The sequence below is a fragment of the Odocoileus virginianus genome, chromosome 34 (genome assembly GCF_023699985.2).
Source record: "Odocoileus virginianus isolate 20LAN1187 ecotype Illinois chromosome 34, Ovbor_1.2, whole genome shotgun sequence".
NCBI lineage: Eukaryota > Metazoa > Chordata > Mammalia > Artiodactyla > Cervidae > Odocoileus > Odocoileus virginianus.
Window position 1 is genome coordinate 29,163,506 of NC_069707.1, and position 6,485 is coordinate 29,169,990.

Sequence of the window (6,485 nt, forward strand, 5' to 3'; positions counted from 1 at the left end):
AGTCCAGGGCTCTCAGACGCCGTAGCCTATGATCTCTGGCCGTTTCATGCTTATCTTGGGTGTTTCAGAAAAATGAAGTCCTTAGGGCTTCCGTGGTGGCTGAGATGGTAAAGAATCTGCCTGCCACACGGGAGACCCGGGTTTGATCCCTGGGTGGGGAAGATCCCCTGGAGAAGGGCATGGCAAACCACTCCAGTGTTCTTGCCTGGAAAATCCCGTGGACAGAGGAGCCTGGTGGGCTACAGTTCACGGGGTCACAAAGACTTGAACGCAACTGAGCAACCACCACTTCGCACTTCAGTGGTTTGTAGAACACGTCGTGCTGGGTCTCCCCGCTGTGTCTCCGTCCTGCTTTGCCCCTCCCTCCTCTCTCCTGCCTCACTCCACTCAGCCATGCAACCCAATCTATGCAGCCAACCCTTTCCCAAGTTCTGGTATGGGCCTTCCCATGCTGACCAAAAAACTATCTGTTCACCCATCTCTCTTCCTGATGGGACAGGAGTTCCTCCCTCTGAAGTCTCAGATCACAGCCCAGTGCCCGGCTGTGCACAGAGGTGCCCAGAACGAGTCGTGAGATGGAACGAGGGCTTCCTGGGGCCCCGGTGTATTGGTTGCACAATGTATGGGGGATCGGGGCAGGCGTACAGAATAATCTGTATCATTTTGTGTAGGATTTGGCATATGTTGGCTTGTCTATAAATGCTGAAAATGACAAGTCCCTTTGAGGTCACGTGGTAGTGTCAGATTATACCTGGTTCTTAGCTTCTACCTTCTGCCCCCTCTCTTTCCCTCTTCCCTGGCTAGGGTCCTTGACCTTGATCAGGTAAGTGTAGGACCAATTCTGAGTGTCAGCAGGAAGAAATTCAGTAGCTCCAGTGTCTAAGAATCTACATCTTCACTCTTGTAGTTGATGTGGCCCAAGCTTCATCCTTATTTCTAATACCCAAGCCCTATCTTCAGTCCAAATTCTGACAACTGAAGCTCTTAGCTCCTGGTGCCTGAATACCCATCTCCCAACATGCTGGTTTTCTGTCTGAGAATCTGTCCTCCCTGGAATTTGGAGTCAGCCCTGTCCAGGATCTGGATTCTCCTTGTGGAGGTGCCTGCTTCCTGCTGACAGACACCCTGGGGACCATCTTCCTGCCTCTGGGTCTCTTGTGGTCTCTAGAAGCTCCCCTGGGCTCACATGTCAGTCTCATGGATGCAGATTTGACCAAAGGCTGTTATCCTTCAACTCACCACTGCCTTGGTTCTCAGTTCTTCAAACCATTAGATACAATGTCTTAGCACCCCTGTTAGACCTTTCCTCATCAGTTCTGTCCCAAGTGGGTGAGTTTAGTTCTAAGACCTTATCCTTCTCCAGCCATCTCATACCAGCTAAGGGTACCATATTCATTTGTGCCTACCCCACTACACAGTTCCACCCGAGCGGAGTGCTGCCTTTGTGTGTGTGTGGTGGGGGGTTGGTGGGGTGGGTGGGGGTGGGGGGGTGGGTTTGCTCAGAACTGAAATAAAAAATCAAGGGAGATGTTGGCACAGAGCCTGAGATAACTCAGGCCCTTTGCTTACAACTCAGAGGAGGCGGAAGGAAAGGCAACCCCACCTAGCAGTGAAATCCACCAAAGAATTTCACTTCCCATGGTGAAGTCCTCCTCACTTTCATAGTTATGAGGGTACAACCTGGACTGTCCACATACCCTAAAAAGAAGCCTGTCTCTGATCCCCTCACACTCAGACATGTAAAGTTAGTCCCCATTCAGTGATGGGTTTCATGGGTAAAGTGTTCTTCCAAACTGCAAAGAATAACTTTGCCAATTACCTATAATAATCAGCCAGCATGCTTTTTTATTAAAAAATATTACTGATCAATCAGGGATCATCAAATATTTGGTGAAAGAGAAATATCAAGATATGTGAAAAGTGATGGACCACAGGAGAAACACAAAAGGAAGATGACAAAAAAAAAAATTGAATTAGCATCTTCAGAGAGGTTGGAGACAACAGTGGATTCAGACAATAGGGTAGGCTGCTATGAAAAAAGAGCAGGCAGAAAACAGTAAAGAAGCCACGACAAATTAAACATTCCCTAAATATATTTTAAAAATCAGTAGAATTGAATCACTGGTTTGGCTGAAAACTAAATTAGTATCTGGAAGATAAAGTTGAGAAAATAGCTCAGAATGTACAGAATGACTGAAAAGGAAAATATCCAAAAGCTGAGATGGCAGATAGATCTAGAAACTTATTAATATGTAACTAATCCACGCTCAGAGAACAAAAATGAGTAATGAAATAAATTAGAAAAGATAATTTCCCTGAACTAAAAAAAAGATTTTCAGATGGAAAATATTCACCAAGTGCTGACTACCAGCCTGTTGAAAATCTGAAATTCCTAATGTAAAGCTTGTAGAGAGAATTACCAGAATACCTACCAAAAAAAAAAAAAAAACGCCACACAAAGTAAAGAACACAAAAAGAGCCCTAGAAGACTGTCATCTTACTTTACATTAATATTATTGATGCTAGAAGACAGTGGAGAAAGACTTCAAAGTTATCAGGGAAAATTGAGCCTCATTTAATAGCCAGCAAACTGTTACTTCAGAATTAAGGCAAAGTAAGTTATCCAATGTCTCAGAAATTTTCTTTTATGTCCTCCTCCTGGAATGACTTGGGGATATAAAAAAAGAAAACTGAATGCAATGACCAGAACTGTCTGAGGAATAAAATGGAAAGACATTTCAAGTTATCAGCTGTTAATCAGGCCTAGAAAGCAGTTGGCCCAAATTAGAACAGGGAAGACAGGAGATAGTGACTAGAGAACATTGATTAAAAATACATTTAATAATCTGGACGATCTTAGACATGTAAACAAGTACATGTAGGCTATTCTATCCATTAGAATAAAAGAAACAAAAAACTATTTAGATAGCATGATAAGACAAAGCAAAATGAAATGTGACATGACTTGGAAAAATTGAAGGGGTAAGCGTAAAAGTATAATCTTTTTTTTGGATGGAAATTTTCGGTAACATAAAAATCACATTTCTATCTTTATGGGCCTTACACACTATTTAATATTAAAATTAATATTTATATATTTTGAATATATAAGAAAGATTAAAGGCAAAAGGAGAAGAGAGTAGCAGAGGATGAGATGGTTAGACAGCATCACTGACTCAATGGACATAAGTTTGAGCAAACTCCAGGAGATAGTGAAGACAGGGAAGAAAGACTGGCATGCTACAGTCCACGGGGTTGCAGAGTCAGACATGACTTAGCCACTGAATAACAACATTTTGAATATCTCAATATCTGTTACTGGTTTTCAATTTTTAAAGTCAAACTATTTTGGAAACTTAACTAAACTAAGCTTGGAAGATGTCCTCCAGCACCCTGAGTGCTGCCTGTCTGCCCAGCACGATGCTCTAGAGAGGCCGACCCAGGAGACCCCTCTTCCCATCTCACCCGTCCTTTCCCTCCTATGAACACAGGAGGATGAGAGGCCCTTCTGGCCCTCTGTAGTGAATGTTCCCCTAAGCCAGAGCCCAGAGTTTTAAAATACATCTCCAAAGCTTGTGGTCCTTTCTTTTGGATTTGCCTAGCTCCTGGCAGATTTGCTTAATCCTTTTCTTGGGGGTGTCTGCAGCTTCCTGTGGCCCCCATTAACAGTGGGTGGATCCACCCCAGAATGTCTCATTGATGAGCCCCTCGTAGCAGGCTTTGCGGATGACCCGTTTCGGGGTGTACTTTGAGGAAGACATTATGTTCATGTGTGTCTAAAGCAAGCCTCTGGAATGTGTCCCGGTGTTCATTAGTCTAACGGTCCCAAGCATTTACATTGTCAGTTTCTGCTGCCACGCTTGTCAGGGCCACCGTCAGTGCTGACTCACTCAGAGGCCTTGTGCAAACCACTGGCATCAACACTCCATGGCTTCTGCCAAACAAACGCTAGGTAGCTCTTCTGGGAAGAGTCATATTTCTGACTGCAGCTGGCCATTCATCAAGCGTCCGGAATTGGCCCTAATCTTGTCTGTTGGCCCCGGATATGCCATCTCCCTGCTCTGATGGAGCTTTCCCATCCCACACCTCATTGCCTTCTCAGCCACATTCCTCCCAATCTTTATTTCAGGAGATATCATTGTTCTCCAATCTCACATAATTACCATTCCAGTGTGACTCAACAGTATTCAACGAAGCACTGAAAAATACTCCTTGGAACAGTAAGGACTGGCGGAGTCACTGAATCATAACAAGGTGGAGTTGCCAGGGACCTGGAGTTCACTGTGTCCAGCTCCCTCCCCCTCCCACATGGACAACGGAGGTACCGAGGGATTACCTGACCTGCCAAAGATCCTAACAGCCAACAGAGACTCTCAGGAGAACTGGACATGCAGAGATCCAAGCATGGGAAAGGTAGAGGTATTCTGAGGACAATGGAAATAATTGCAAGTTCTGATAAGTATTTTGGACTTCCTCCAACAGATAGTAAGCAGCTGGCCTCTGTCTCCACTGAGGATAAGACATGGGGATGGAGGGGGTAGGTTCTTAATTACAGTTTGAGTTTTTATGGAAAAGAAGTTACTTCATTTCGATGTTTCCATTTCAGAAATAGGGAACGGTGGAGGAGATGGGAACCCCTTTCTGGACTCTGAGCAAGGGTGGTGCCCCTGTCAGGGGCGGATGAGCGGCAGGGGTGAGGTGGCGGAGCCCTGGATGGTATTGCGCGGTGCCCGACAGCAAGGGCAGCGCCCCGAGCGCCAGGTGCCCACTGCCCGTGTGGCTGCGCGGGCACCGAGCGCTTTGCCCGCAGCCTCTCAAGGGGTCCGCTTATCTGGTTACAGGGTCTGCTCCTGGGAAGTGAACAGCAGGGACGGATGAGTCTCTAAACAGAAGAAATCTGATTTTCCTGCAACATCCCTGTGAAATCAAAGCATGTAAGAATCATTAAGACAGGTAAAAACTTGATGATCATCTTATTTATCTTTTGGGTGGGGGGTGGGGTTGGGTTGGATTTTTAAACCATTTCTCTGATGTTTCAAGTTCAGCAAAATGCATGCTTCTGGAATCCATTTTTGCATTCACTTCAGGTATCTTAGGGGAAATACACTCTCACACTCAGTAGTAATAAATCACCAGGAAGCAGTTCGAAGGGGTTATTTATAACTCCTCGGCATCCCATGGCCCCTGGCCGGCACTTGGGCTGAGTTAGTGGTCCGCGGTCAGACTGCGTTCCATCATCAGGATGGACATGCCCTGTTCCCGGTGGAAGAGACATAAAGCGCTGATGAAGCACTTGCCCCGAGCTGCGACCGCACTGGCTCTGCCTTCTGCCCTTCCTCTGACGGCCTAAATAAAGCCAGAGAGTTCACATCTCCCGGACAGTGGTTCCAGGGAATGTACTGCACCCTTTCCTCAGGATGTTGCTAGAGCATCCTAATCTTGAGTAAGACTAACTCCATGAACTTTAAGGTTAGAAACAATTAGACAAGAAAATCCCTTCCCTAGATTTCTTGTAACTGTCAAAAAAAGATGAGGAGTGAAAACATTGCCCCATGCCAGACTTCTCACTCTCGTGAACCTTTGAACCATATTGTTTATTAAAAAGAATATGACAGTCCCCTGGCATGATAAGGTGAGCCATAACTATTTCTGCCTTTTGACTGTTGTTTATGCTTTGCTATCCATCATAAGTACCCACATAGCCCTAGAAACTGAAATAAATGCTGTGATTACTCCAGACTGTTCCGCACACTGACCCCGTCATTCACCTCTTCTTCATTACAGGAAAATCCTGCTTCTGTCTTCATCAGTCCATTTTGGAAAAATGACTTAAATCTTGGCAACTATAGATAACTTTGTATATCCTATGTGGATTGCTTTAGAGGTCAAGCATACAGAGGCAGCATTTAATTTTCAAGCTCTGAAGGATCCGAAGGTGGCCCAGTCCTGTTCCCCCCTCCGCATTTTTTTCATCATTTATGTATTTTGAAACATATGTCAGTGTCTCTGTGTGTTTTCCATGCAGTGCCCTGAAGATGAGTTTCAACATTGTTTCATTCTCTGCGGAGTGTAAACTCCTGGAAGTCAGGGATTGTATTTTATGTTAGATGAATGCCAGGATTTTTCTTTATTCCTGCAGATCCTAGATCAGTGCCTTTGACAGAGTGGAAACTGAATACAAGTTTACTGTACTTGGACTGAATTTTAAAATAAGGATCATTATACGACTGTATCAACTGTCTTTTGTTCTGGAGAAATAATGCATGGTTTACAGTGAGGCTGAGGCTGAGTTGCAATAGTCAGGCTGATCTTGACTGATTTCTGGGTAGGCCCGTCCATCCCACAAACACGAGTACAGAAACCAGGTGTCCTGGCCCATCAGACAACGCAGGATCTGAAGCCAGGCTGCTTGTTTCTTGGCAGAGGGTTGTGGCCCAAGTGGCAGGTAATGGATTCAGGCCCTCAGACCACTCAGGAGGTGTGTC

General features: G+C 45.1%; 1 long non-coding RNA gene across 1 annotated transcript; it reads left to right on the forward strand.

Annotated features, from left to right (window-relative positions):
• Positions 1-1,490: 1,490 nt before the first annotated feature.
• LOC110130891 (uncharacterized) lies at positions 1,491-6,229 on the forward strand. The gene is made up of 3 exons (XR_011485595.1): positions 1,491-4,413; positions 4,842-4,953; positions 5,785-6,229. It is a non-coding gene; the product is annotated as an uncharacterized lncRNA (long non-coding RNA).
• Positions 6,230-6,485: the final 256 nt, after the last annotated feature.